This window comes from Pagrus major, chromosome 15 (assembly GCF_040436345.1).
Source record: "Pagrus major chromosome 15, Pma_NU_1.0".
NCBI classification, from domain to species: Eukaryota; Metazoa; Chordata; class Actinopteri; order Spariformes; family Sparidae; genus Pagrus; species Pagrus major.
In genome coordinates, this window is record NC_133229.1 from 5,442,547 (window position 1) to 5,457,442 (window position 14,896).

At 39.9% G+C, this 14,896-nt stretch overlaps 2 protein-coding genes across 2 annotated transcripts in view; one reads left to right on the top strand and one right to left on the bottom strand.

Annotated features, from left to right (window-relative positions):
* LOC141009020 (catechol O-methyltransferase domain-containing protein 1-like) overlaps window positions 1-1,565 on the bottom strand; it is a 192,352-nt gene extending 190,787 nt beyond the window's left edge. Inside the window, exon 1 of the mRNA XM_073481418.1 lies at window positions 1,562-1,565. The gene's annotated coding sequence lies outside the window, so the exon portion shown is untranslated. The remainder of the gene's footprint in view (window positions 1-1,561) is intronic.
* Window positions 1-14,896, top strand: part of lrmda (leucine rich melanocyte differentiation associated) — a 227,138-nt gene that overhangs the window by 105,505 nt on the left and 106,737 nt on the right. The gene's annotated exons all lie outside the window — the stretch shown is intronic.

Here is a 14,896-nt window from a genome sequence, read left to right on the forward strand (position 1 = left end):
TCATTGGCTTATTCTGATCCCCAGAACATGCAGGCACAAACATATGTGTTTTTAGCCCCCTGCATCACTATGTACAGCTGTCCTTTGGGAATTAATTCAACATAACGTGATTGATAAGCTATGAGAACTGTGCAAAATGACTATAGAGTATGCTGTATATTCTGTGACGATAGAAAAAGGTCTTTATTCTCTATTGTTTCATAATGTGCTCTACCTTTTATACTGTTGGTGACAAACTAAGCTCTTCACGCAATTAATTTTCGTTTTTTGGAAGGCACATGTAAAATTACCTTATTCATACTTTAGCATTAAGCTACGCTTGTTGGGTTTGCAACAATAGTCTAAGTGTGTTTTCTATTTACCTTTTTATGTTTTAGTAACCTTATTTTGTCACATGCTTGATTGGAACACTTGCACAAAGGTTCTAAATAAAAGAAGAAAAATAATAAAATATAAGTATAATTTAATTGTTGAGTATATAATTCAAAATGTAAAAAGAATTTAACTATTAATTGAATTTACAGAAAATGTGTTAATATATGCGTAATATGTATCATTACCTGGATATGAAATGACCTATATCAGCATATGATTTTGGTCCTATGTGCAGCCCTATGCTATGAACATCCATATTCTTGTGTCCATTCATGCATCTACTGAAAGACCACAGCATTGAAACCAACAAGTAAGATTTAGATTAAGTTGTTGGATAGTGTCGCTGAGACTACAAGAGTGAAACCTGATGGTCACTGTAAATCTTTTCTGCTCAAATACATATTATATTAGTCATAACCTTTGATATGGTATTTTCAGTGGTTTGTGTTTCTTCACTTGTGTTATTTGAGCCACCTTCATTTAATTTTGTCAGCATGTTCAGGCATTGTTTTCTCTCACTGACTACAACTGCACCCAAGGACCTCTGACAGTCTGTTTTCACTCATGACCTTATTTATAACTTATTTACTACTCTCACACGTCCCTAGAGTTCCACTAAACTTGGATTCCCAGGCTTTGAGAAAAGCAGGCGGTGTGTCCTGGTGCCTGACTCACGTCTGTTCTAACCATCCCCCCCTTTCTAAACTTGTAACCAGCTGCACATCAAAAGGAATATGATTTATTAGGGGTGCAACTCCCCAGGACTTTGAACGACCATCGACTTGTTTATCCAAGTTAACATTCTTGGCCATATCCATATATTTTCTGTTTGCCCTTTCATGTGGTTCTGCAGAGATACATCCACTGGCTGCTGGGGTTGTAGTCCACCTACAGTAAAAGTATGTCGGCTGCTAATGTCACTCATGAAGGATTCGGGTGTGGGCAGTGACATGGATCAGCTCTGTAACTGTTCCTTCAAGGCATTACATAATTGATGTATTTTCATGGTGCTGCGGTTAGTTGATGGCACACGGGGGGTGATTCTGTTAAGAGCAGGCATCATTGACTTTTTTCCCTTGAAGCTGCCCATCTTTTAGCCCCAGAATCCCTCGACCCTCTTCTTCTTTTTTTTTCTCCTGTGTCTTTCTGTATCTCCCAAATGGAAAACATGTGGCGGGAGTTGTCATTTGTTAACGTATGGTAGAAAGAGTGAAACAGGCCAGGGGATGGCTCATCAGGAACACTCATTCAGGATGATGAATGTAGCCAAATACACATTTGTCCGTAAAACTTGCAGCGTGGATCAGCATCATTAGGCATGAGGAATAGGTGGAGCCCGCTGAGAAGTGAATGCAGCAAACAGATGTTGCAGATTTTCACCAGCATCTTTCATCCAGAGTGCCATCATTAATAAAGTTGAAGGTGATCCTCGTGTTTTCATCTAATAAGACCAAATAAAGTATGGTGGGATTCGCAGGAAATTGCTGAATAAACTGGATATCGCCATGGCTTCTTAAACAAGGACTCAAGGTCCTCTGTCTGGTTTTTAAGTAAGTCTTGGCTACATGACACTGTAGTTAGCATCCTGAGTGTAAAATGTATAAGTCAGCACATGTTTATGAAGTCCACACAGGAGTAGATTTCAGGAGAAAAAAGCTGAGGTTTTTGTGATGGCAAACCTGTTTTTGGATTGGAAAAGGTGCATAAAGTTTACCTGCAAGGCTCACTTATCAATTCCAGACAACACTGACAACACTGGAACTGGTTCTGTGATTGAAACTGACTGTCGTGCTAGGTGCTGTACAATACTGTGTCAATCTCTCCCTTGACTGTGTGTTTTTCTGTGAGATGCTGAATGGTTGCAGCTGATGCCATGGCTATGTCAGGTGACTGAGCCCCATGTTCGAGCAGCTTGGCCCTGTTGTAGAGGGCCTCTATCTTTGTCAGCCTTGTCTCATCTTATAAACAGGCCCAGACAGAGAAGCTTTACCATGAATAATGCCTCAGGTCCGTAGAATCCCAACACCTATAAATCTTAATAGAGGTTCCCAGATTCCAATGGGCGGCCACATCTCTTTCCCCACCGTGCCCAGCTCTATTCCGCCTCCCATGCCGAGTCTCCAATTTTCTCTCCCCAAAGTAAACCCGCAGTGGACTTGAATTTGCCCGTGCCATGATTTACCTACAAACAGGATTACATGCATATAGCTCATGCAAATCAATAAAAAAATGTCAAGAACGCTTAGCCTCCTGCGGTTTGCTAAATGCAATTTATCATTCGGGGAGTCACGGGAAGTGAATGGGCTAACAAATGGAGTCTGATCATTTGCGTTGGACCTGTTGTCAAATACTTGAAGAGTGCATTTTTCATTTTCTGTACAGTAAATTGCATTTGGTCTTGGTGTTTTGTTTCAAAGGGACTAGTCGAGTCTCTGCTTGCTGCATTTAATATGGAAACCTGTGCTTTTATGAACTGCTGTGGTGTTTACTGCAATTCCCAAATTATTAAACAGATTGTCACAAAATAGAGTATTTAGAGAAATGTATTGTTTTATACAAAAATATGTGAAATAAAAACCATTTTATGTATTAGCTATGATCTTAGCATGTTATTTTGTGCTTATATGTTCCATTAAAGTCAAAACAAAAACACAAAGAAGTCGGACTTTTAAAATATTCCCTCTGTGTAGTTTCTTGAGCCTCAAGCTTGTGCTGCTGCATCAGTCAGCCCGATATGAATTACATGTTGCATTTTTCATGCTCGCCAACAGAATTATATTAACTGGCTTTGAAGTGAAGGAAAATATACTTGTAAATCAACTGATCTCATGTATATCAAGTTTCTCAGTCAGCGGACGGTCATCAAGAATGCTGTGCATCATCTTAACCAAGATTGGGCGTGTGCGGGGATGATGAGCACAGATATTGACACTGGGAGAGACGTCTTGCTTTGATATGTCCATCTGTGCCTTTGGGCTGAGGCCGGTCAACATGATGCCCACTGATTCGCCAAATTGAGCCTGCTTTAGATTCATCATTCATAAATTGGGAATATGTCACCTTTGAAGTGCAATTACAGTGCATGCAGAGGAGGTGGAATTTTTAGATTCACGATTTCACTACTCCACCCTAATTTACTTTTGAGTATGTAGACAAGTCAAGTTTAATAGATAAGCCAACAGTTTGACCTGCTGTTATACAAAGGCAAAGGTTGTTATTACATTCCCTTTAATGCCGTGCTGTTAACATCCTCTTTTGAAAATGTTACTGTACATGTTAATGTTGCTACATTAATGCATTTTATGAACACAGGCATTGTCATTTACATTTTCAAAGTCGTTTACTGAGCTTAATGAATGGCTTCAAAAATGTTGGCTTCACTCAAGATTATGCATCGTGCTTTCATTCAATCCCAATGATCCCTTTTGATCAGGACTACTCTTCATTTTGCATCCAAATACCATTAATTCATACAGTGAATATGCCATTCCTCTGATTCAGTTACTTTGGCATTGTTCCAGGAAACCCTCTCAACAAACAGCCCTGGACTGTATCCCCATATGGTCATGAACACATTCATTCACAGTGCAATGATCACTGAATGTGTCCTCAGAATCACTGGTGTGCTCCCACAACTATCCCTCTTGCCTGGTTCAAAGATAAATTAGCAGCGTCTAAATAATGCAGTGAACCCTAATTCTCTTTGATTAGTGGCAAGTTAGATGATAGCGACCCATTGAAATTGATCATCAGCATAAATAATGACTGAATGAACTGATAAAATGCAAAGTTGCCGGCCATCATAAATCAAATGAAAACCACTTGGTGTGGAAGTCATTGGAATTAGAAGTCCATGCTCCTATTAATTATGTTGCCTTGCCAAGGCGACAGTGTTATAAATCAGTTGTGAAAGGTACTCCAGCCGGCTGGCCTGCCCAGCAAGGCCTGCTGCCTGCAAATGGCTCTGTATACCCCCCTAATTGTTTCTTAAACAAGCCACCTCCAGAGGTTGAGGCTGATGGACAGAGTTTAAGAACAGAATAGAAAATGTGGAAGGAGGGTGCACTGTATGTAGTTTGGATAGTCTACAACAAGAGCTCTTGTGTTTCATCATTTAATAAAAGATACCACAAAGTTGTTGTGAGTTTTTCAAACAAGATTTCATAATATTTCTGTAATACATCTTAAACAAAGTTTGTTTGAAAGCCAGAGTGTCTTAGTACTTTTATCTCAGCTTGTATTCTGTCTGGCAGAGACGCTGCACATTCTTGAAGAATTTGGGTGTCAAAATTATTCCAAGACTGTCTGATGATGTTACAGTATGTTTCACATTGGATGTTTGCAAGTTGTTCAATGGAGCTGATGTGAACTCCCCATGTGAAGCTCAATTGAGCTCTCTGGTTAAAGCTTTGGTTCAAACTCTGATTCATCTGTAAAAATGTTTTTCTTACATTCCACAATTTGGCAAATTTTTAAACTAATTTTATGTTTAAACAACTGTTTTTTAAATTACTACTCGCCTTAGTTAACTGGAGCAGGGTAAGTTTGCTCAGCTGACACTGGTCAACAAATCCTTAGATGACCTCTGTTAATTCATTCTGTACGAGAAGTATAAACAAGGATCATAAGTGTGAGTGAAAAGGCTAATTTATACCAACAACATGAACAATCTTATGAAGTGGTGCGGAAAGAAGAATTTCAGTCATAATTTAATCAAAAAATCACTTCAGATTTGTATCAGTTCTGAATAATTTATTCTTTGGTTTGAACCATCTGAGTAAATTACATTGGCTTTTCGATAATTGATGAAAACAAACAGTTTTGATCTGGGGCCCATGACAGGAAAATATTAATGTCTTCTTATTACAGAAGCAATTCCTAAACGTATGCCTGTGTCCTATCTTATCTCCAACCTCGTATCTCATCTTAAGTTATGAAATCCTAACTTGGACTGGGACTTGATTCTTCAGTCGGCACTCGCCCTGTCATGCCTGTAACAGTGTGAATGAACACGAGTCTGCCTGTATCCATGATTGCGGCTGTTTCACTTTACTAGTCACTGGCTAGCTAGCTTGCTATAATAGATGTGTTATTGTGGATCCCACTGCTTTTCTTGGAAGTCCCGCCCTTCTCTGATTGTTGTCTTCGTTGGTTGCATTCTCTATGCTTGATTCAAACTTAGGTGTGTCAAGCGTTAAGTCATAGAGTAGCTATTGTTACAGCATTGCAGTCATTCTAGTGGTTGTGATGCAACATTTTCATGAGCTGTAGTTTGAGCTTTAGTTTCCCAGGAAACAAACTGACCTCAGTTAGGAAAGATGTTTCTGTTATACCAAAAATCCTAAATGTCATCTTAAACTGAAATAAGATAGGATGTCAATCTTAGAAAGTTTCTATGGCCCCTGGTTCAGATATGTATATGTTAAAGATATCAACTGCTACACATTCTAAGAGAATCTCAAGTTTAAAGAGAATTGTGCAATACATCAAGTCATTTTTTTGTTCTCTTTATGTCTGTTTTGTGATGCAGCTTGCTTTTTGACATCTATACCACAGTGTTACTCTTGACATCAAGCCAGGCCTTAAAACATATCACATTCCTCAGAGGTTGTGAATGTGGAGCACAGCAGTGTTTCCCAGTGGAAACAGAGGGTGTGTGTATGTATGCGTGCATGCTCCTCTATAAAGGCGCCATGATCCCGCCATCAATCACACACTCCTTATTAGGTTGTCTATAACTGACTGGACTTATTTTGCTGGGGATGCTATTAGAATAATTGCATTCCTATGCAGTTGGCTGTTCCGCTAGATTTATTTGTTTTTACAACACAGAGCTCTCATGAGGTCAGACAACAACTTGTGATGCAGCCTATAAATGTCTATGTGGAGATGTCAGTAATGTAATGGACCGGAGCTACAATGAGACAAGATTGTATAGTGTTTCCAGGGTCGCAGATATTTTGCTGTGATGTCACCAGGCTGAACTGTACTGTACTTGCGCTCACTGTGGACAGATGATTTTAAAACTGAAGAGTCGACAGGGTAAATAAAAGCATTATTTAGTTTGAAGTAACTCTCACCAGGTGTAATGGGTCTGTAACCCCTGCACCTCTATGAATACTCCTCTCTTGGCACGTTGGTTATCTGAAATGGGCTCGTAATCTCAATCATCTCATTTTCCCCTGGATTTCCCCGCTCTCTTTACATCGCCAGTGAATTAGTTCCTGCACTGGTGACACCGGACGACTCTGGACTCACAATCTATTACATGGCTCGGACAAAATAGCCCTCTCTTTTTAAATGAGGCCTTCTCTGTCAATCCATTACCCATCTCTGTGTTTCCCTCCCTCCTCTATCTCTCTCAACTCGATGTGTGTGTTTGTGTGTGCGCACATGTGCAGGAAAGTCCCCAAGAAACCATTTAGGCAGTAGAAATGGAGCGGGCCCAGGCCTCAGGTGTCCGTGTCACGGTGATGAATCACATAGAACACATATTAAACCTTCCTCATGTGAGAGGGACCTGTGTTGAGCTGCACCCTTTCCCTGGCTGCCCTCTCTCCCCCCCACCACCAAAAATGAGATCCATTGACGAAGAAAAAAAAGAATTATAAATATGACTGTGTGCTCTGCACATAAAGGCCGGCCTGTCCCTGAGAAATTGATTTATTGGATTCCCTGACATTTTAGTTGTGGTCGTTATGTTATATTTATGGGGGAATTGCTGGAGCCTCTCATTATGCTCTCCTAATTTATTTTACATACTTTTATGGCCGCTTGTGCTCAGCAGGCCTTTACGGCAGCTGTTATTGAAAAAGAGAAAAAGGCAAGTACATATCGATCAAGATTTACGTGTTTATTGCCAAGATTGTGATTTATTTTAGTGCGTTTCCGTGTTTGGGCTGAACTGCTTTTCAGTCAGTTGTCAAAGGCACCAAGAAGGCTGATGCAAATATTTTCATAGCCCACATATCTTATCTGTGTATTAGGTTACACTGTCTTTTCATGTTTTACATGTACTAATGAACTGTGTAAGCAAAAATGAGAAGTTATGGTGTACAACAATCGACTGATATATAAGCTATAAGTTATGTTTTATAATGTAAAGGCACAATCCATGGTCTAGGCACAGTCAGGACAAGACAGGAAAAAGGGCTATATTGTATGATCAGTAAAGAAACAAAATACAGTGATTTTTCAAATTAAACTTGAATTATGTATGTGATTTTTTTTCCTTAAATTAAATGGTTAAAAGATTAATCGAGTCTCATTTAGCTGTTAGCATTAGACTGGAGCTAAAGTACACCAAAACAGGATCATCAAGCTTTAATGGTTTTTTCCAATTTTCTTTCTTCTGTGTGTGTATAGTTTGAAGGGCAAAACTGTTAACCAGCAGTCCATTTTTTCTCCTTTCAAAATGACACTCTGGGATACCTTGTTCAGGTTGTTCTCCGTCAAGTTATGTGGCCTTGGACATGATTAAGTAATAAAAACAATTAAATTAAATTACTTAAACTTTTGATGCATTAAATAGTGTCCCAAGATCATTCCTCAGCATAAAGGATGTGTAATTAACAGCTGAGATGAAGCGGTTATGAGCTGCTTCTTATTAAATTAAAGTCTAAAAAAAAGAGGGTCTTTCAGTGGAGCCCGAGAACTTGATATATGCTTATGCGGCTCTGAGCATCACCTACCATGAAATTTAGTGTTTCCAGGATATTTAACATTAAGACGTAGTTAAAATTAATTCTATGTGCAATTTCTCAAAAAGAAAGCTGACAACTAATGTCAATAAATCGTGCTCGGCCTGAAATGGGGGGATCGTAAATCTGTTGCTCGGTGCCGCCCCCCAATGTGGTAGTCAGGGGTCGAATGGGGGTGTGAAGCGGGGTATAGGAATGAGGAAGATGGATTTGTCGGCAAGGGAAGGAGAAAGGGTGATTTGAAACCCCGGACACTGATTGGTGGAGATGAGGCCCAGGTGTCCTTGCGGTGACATTCAGCCCCTGATATTTGTTTGGCTTTAAATAATACCCTGGACAGGGCCGGAGAGTGATGGCCACCGGGTCGGCTGACATTGCAGCCCGTGCCAAGGTGAGCGACTTCAGGACACTTCCTCTCTCCCTCTCTGTCGTCCCCTTCATCACTGCATGTCTCTCTTTTTCTGTCTCTGGCCTGTCAATACGCATCCACTTGTCTGATGGGTCCTTCTGAGGAGCTTACAGCTGACATGCTGGTGTCTTTATTTCCACCAGCAATCCTTTTAGAGTTGGCCTCGGTGATCAGTCATGCCACTGACAAGCAGCTCAGACCTCAGCACCTCAGCCACCCTCCATCCACTCCTTCTCATGACTCTATGTCATTACAGAGCAGAGAAAGGCCTCGGTCCAGAGGAAGAATTTAGGTTGACTCCATTTCTCAGATACAGCAAGACATGTTATTTATCTCTATGTCCCTGAGGTTTGATGCCTTGATACAATTAATATACAGTAACTTCTTAAAATCTATGCTTTTGACACTTAAAAATACCTGTTTGTTATATATGCATTGCTGTCCCATCCTCATGTGTTTGATTTGTTGTTACTATTGCGACTTTTTTTTACTTTCAAATAGTTACTCAGACAAATATTGAGATGTTTCATTGCAAATAAAGTTGTCAGATGTCAGACACTCAGAACCTCCAAGGGTCATGGCCCTGTTTTGTTCAGTTGTTCTGCCGTCATACAGGGATGAGTCCATCCAAGGCAGAAAACAGATTCCTGAACAGAGACCGTAAAGCAAATGAATCCAGAGTACCTGTACTCTCGCAAAGTCACAACAATCTGCACACGTCATTTTAGTATTCTGTCAGCACTGCAGAAGGGTTTGGCTAAACCAGTTATCATTCTCCTATAGGGGAAAAAAAACACTGTAGCTTAGTTGTATTTCTTTAAACCAATCATCTTGGATGGAAATGCAGAACAATGCCCTTTCAAAACAGTAACAAGCAGATATTGAAGGGAGGAGAAGTCCCACTGAATTGGTTGATAGGGCTGCAGGTAAATGTTGTTTTGTTATTAATTAGTCGTGTCGTTTATAAAATGTAAAAAAAAAAATTACTAAAGTGAGTCAAAAACCCAAAAACTATTACTACTGCTACTTTTATAAATGACAATTCTAACATTTAAGAAGCCGGAACCAGCAAATGTTTGACATTTGTGCTTGAAAGATGACTCGAGCGGTCACTTGATTATCAAAATAGTTGCCGATTTCTTTCCTCTCATTTGAGTAGTCATAACATTTCTAATAGTCGGCAAGTGGCAGGCTTATACCCACAGCCTACTTGCTCTGAGTCAAACTGCAGTACCTACGGTCCTTTTTTTGTAAATGTAAGTCAGGTGGACATGAGAAAAACAAAACTAAAGCACAAGTATTTGATAGAATTTCTGGGAACGTAGGTACATCATTCTTGGTCACTCCCCATTTTTAACTAACAAAAGAGACCAATTTTCAACTACAATTAAAAAAAAATCTTGCATGGCTTAAACATCGTTGTCACCTGCACTTCATTCTGTAATGTTGCTGATAAAATCATGGACTGCAATGTTGGAAAGTTTATTCTTGAACACGAGTCAATTTGCTTCTTGTTCCTGAAGCTTTCAACAACAACGTCTTCAGCAGGTGGCGTTCAGTTGTCATGGTGATGTTACTTATTTAAACCACTGAGAGATGATAATGTATACCTTTTAAGTGAAATGTCGGTCTAGGTGCGACAAAGTCAGTTTTATCACGAGAAGAGTATCGGAAGTTCTCAGTAAACATTCATTAATTAAGGTGCTGAACGTCACAGAGAGACCGTGTATAAAAGTAACTGATAACTTTTGATACATAATGGTGTGCAAGGGTGGAATTGTTTTCAGTAACACAGCGCAGACTCAATTAATCTTTCTCTCATCATTGTCAGTAATGTTATTGACAACATCATGTAAGATGAAGTTGGGTGTCTAAGTATAGCCCCTTAGCTCTGCTATGAACACATTAATATATACACACACTGGGTGGCTGTGTCCTCAGTGCCGGGAGACAGTGTTGTGTTGCAGGGTGGAGTAAGTGTGAGTAGTTTTCCAGCTCGTAGCAGATGATGTGCTGTTGATTACGCTGGACCGCAGTAATTATGGGCGAGGGCTGGCCCTGGGTTATGGCCTCTGTGATTACCGGCCCACTGTAAATGACTTATTTACAGTGTTGTTGATGCCTCTTTAGAAAAATGACTAACTCAACGCACAATCGGGTTCTTTTACAGCTTCGGTCGTCTCTAATTAGGACGACTTCGGTGACACTCAAATTTACAGTGAACTTGTGTGGAATTTGGATTTAGACACCCAGTCAGCACAGATGACAGATTAGTTTGAAAACATACAGTATGGTCCTTGAGCGTGGATGGCTGGACAGAGTGGAGGTTGTTTGAACGAAGCTTAAATACAGCTCTGTCTCTTAGTTGGGATCTGTTTTCTGCAGTTCACTAAACAGAGTAGCTATTGTAGGAAGTGACATGTCAACAGCATATAGACGGCACTAAACACAGCAGGATGGGGCCTTCTTATTATCTCACCATGGAATTGACCCAGAAAGCTTATAATTAACATCCCTGTACATAATATTTTGTGATATAGATAATAACTTATAAGCACTTTTAGCTTTTATTGTATTTTTTAAATGTGATCCTGGCTTAGAGACATGTTATTTTAACTTTCAAAACCCAGTTTTCATAGCGAACTCTGCACTCTTCATTAAGTTTAAAAACTTATTACCACATTATTATTAGTAGCAGTGTTAATATGCTGTATCTGCATGACTATTTTCTAATTTGTCTTGCATCTTCGTATGATTCCATCTCAGCATTTTGACTCTGTTCCTGACATACTGTGAAAGCACATATATCAATCTGACGCAAGCATTGGGAGAAAAGCAATTATTCCCCCATCTGAAGGGAAAAAAGGATGAAAACCCATTCCTCTATCAGGCAAATAATAACAGGAATGTCATATCCTGTCTTCATAAAGGATTTTATCTGATATTGAATTACACGCTCGTGTCCAATAGTATCATGGCAGGCTTTGTCCCCGTCTGTTTTCGACATCAGTTTGAATAACAGCCGTAATGTTGCTCTCGTTTTGTAATGGTTTCAGTGAAGCTGCCACGCAGGTCTTTACAGAACAAAGACTGAGCAACATAGGAGCTACGCTAAATGCATTTGCCTCTATAGCTGAATTCTTAACAGCTACTGTTGGCTATTTATTGCAAGTGGCTTTCATTTGGAGCATTATTTAGAGAACCTGGACAATTTGATGTGCACATTATTAGATTTTTAGACCTTACTTGTGGTAAAGGACCAGTGTGTGGGATTTAGTGGCATCTAGCTGTGAAGGTGTAGATTGCAACAAACTTAATACACCTCGTCTCATCCTCCTCTAAGAAATGCATAAAATGCAAAAAATGCCAAAGGCCCTATCAAGAGCCAGTGTTTGGTTTATCCTGTCTGGACTACTATAGAAACACGCTGGTGCAACATGGCAGACTCCATGGACCCCCTACCTCTGTAGATATAAAGGGCTAATTCTAAGGAAACAAAAACACAACTATTCTTATTTTCAGATGATTGTACACTAATGAAAACACAGTGGACCTTAACGACAACATTTAACCCTTAACAAAGAAATGTTGCTCAAAGTATCCAAAAAAAGCATAGTCCTTGTAGAGATACTGAAAATAATCATATTGGCACCTTTAATAAAAAAAAAAAAATGTAATTTCTATGCCATTCATACATCAGCTCTGTAATGCTTCAATACAGGCTCTGCTCCAAAACAATACACAAATATCATCCGTCTCTCTGTTTTCTTATCATTACTGCTTGTCCAACGTGTACTCTCTCACGTCTCAGAACATTTTTATCATTCTCTGCATGCATACAAAGACAAACAGTGACACCAGTTGCAGTGTCAGTGTGCCAAATGCAGCTTTCTCCTCCCTCGTCTTCAATGGGCACTCTCACTCTGAAATGTGTCTAACTTTGTCTCCTATTCCTCCCTCCGTCCCAGCTTTTATTTTCTTTGCCTGTCCCTCCTCCTGTCGAAGCTGTATCTCTTCCCTGATCTCCACCGAGCAAATTTACAGCTTTAATTTCCCCACAAACATGCCTTGCTTCCAGGTGTGTGCGACCAGCGGTGGTGCTGGGACCCGTGGGTTGGGTTCAAGGGTCACTCTGATTAACAGCCGTCCTCTCCCGGGAATGACAAACTTTCCCGGCGCTGTCACCAAGAAGTATGATGCTCCCTTTGTTTCCCCCTCAGGCAGCTTTGACAGGCTGGCCAATCACAGGGCTGCAGGTTTAAATCTGCCAAATTTCTCGACAAAACAAAAGGCTCTTCAGTCTCGCAAACAGACACAGCCCTGCTGCTTGACTGGCAGAGATTACACTGAAGTGCTTAGTGCATATAATTACAAGTAATTGGCAAATAGTAGGCTCTGACTAAACAGAAATTGTTTCATTATGTCTAATTAACACCTACTTGATTATGGTTAATTACTAGTGTTTGATAATGGAGGAGCAAAGTTGTCAGTCTAGAGACAAGCAGGAGCCATCTGGATCATTGATAACCATATGCTGGTGCCTTGCTTCGCTTTGCTGGGACCAGAGAGCTGTCAGGGCCAGCGACAGTGGCAGGTGCCTGCAGTGCGTTAGACTCAGCATCTGCACAAGGTGTAAACACAGCACAGCTCAAATAAACATGTCAGTGCGCACACACACACTTGTACACATAGAAACATTCAGATGCATGCACAATCAAACGCCTACACTCATGCAAGCGTGTAATTAATTGTTTTCAGACTTATAATCAATTTAAAGAACCCGCACTGTTAAAGAACATGGCTTGATATTAATATCAGACTTGGTTTCCCTCTTATTGAATAGGAATGTGCAGTGTAAATGCTGCTCATAATTGACAGCAAGGAAATTGTCAGTCCAAAACGTAAGGGCAGGTTGAAATAGATGCCATTAGGAGAAAAATAGAGTTCCCTAAAAGCCTCGGAAATTATTCGAAACAGAAGGCTCCCCGCTGTAAACAAAAGAAATTACCTCGCACTAAAATTGTCTTTCTGTCCCTGTTAATTAGCAGCACACGCAATGTGAAATTAGCTATGACGCACAAGGAAAAGAGAAAGATGAATAGTCCCTTATAGGGAAAGAATAAAGTCAAGACTTGCAATACGTAGCATTTGTCATGTTTAATTGTGGGATCAATTAAGATTTGGGGGATAATGATGATTTATAAGTGTTTGTGTATAATTTGATATTCATTAAGTCAGCCAGACACACGCTGGTATCAGCTTGTTAATTGTGTTTCCGTTTTGTTGAAGGGTGGCTTTTGAATGCAATTGGCCTAAAGTTTACAAACTCGCTTGGCTGAGTGATTCTGTGGTGTGGCAGCCAAGCTCCATTGTGCTGCTAAAGCAATTTTGTCACTTCTTATTTGCCTGTCTTCAATATCCTTTATGAACTGGTGCTGAAACTGCGCAGTCCTTTGGCCCAAACCCATTTAACTTTAGTTTGGAGTGGATAACCTCTATAGTGTCACTATTAAAGGGTTACGGCACCATTTCTACACATTAAAGTGTGTTTACAGGTCTTGGGGAGTACTACTTCATAGGTGAAATAAGTAGTATAAAGCCTTTTGTGGTTTCAGAGGAAGCTGCATGTAACCTGATAAATTGCCACTAGTGACGTCACTCAGTGGCTTGGTTGAATTGTGGGTAATGTAGGCGCCAGATATTGAAAAGGAAGAAGAATGTATGGAAGATGATATCTCTGGTTCTGCTGTATCAATTATGATTGTTTGTTTTTAAACAACAGTGTTAAAGGAGTGCAATGCTAGACCAGTGGACTACTTTTGAAACCCTGGTGCCTACATTACCCACAATGCAACTTGGCCACTGAGTGACATCACAGGCAATTTATCAGATTACATGCAGCTTCCTCTGGAGCCACAGAAGGCTTTTTACTACTTTTTCACATATGAGGTGTTACTCCTCAACACTTGTAAACACACTTTAATGTGTAAAATTGGTGGAGTTACCCTTTTAGTGTATAACTCAATGACATAGACTTTTTTTTCTTTCTTTTTCTATGTTTTGCTAATGAGCTTCACAAGCTAATAGGTTGCTAAATGAATTACCCTGCTTACTGATTATTATTTTCATGTCTGCCATAGTACATTGGCATTATTATAGGAGCAACAGTACTGTGCTTGATCTATAAACTCTTCCTCCTGACATTTAAACAGCTGGTTTATTGGTGTATGTAGAATATACAGTTCATAAGTTGGAATATTCATGACTGGAAGCCACTGAGAAGGGTTTTAATTGTACTTTTGGGACTTCAGGATTCGACTCACAGCATCATGTTGTTCAAATGGCGCCATTGGTCAGATGAAGAGAACAGTCATTTGAGCTGTGCATAATGCAGCCAATTCATCATGCACAT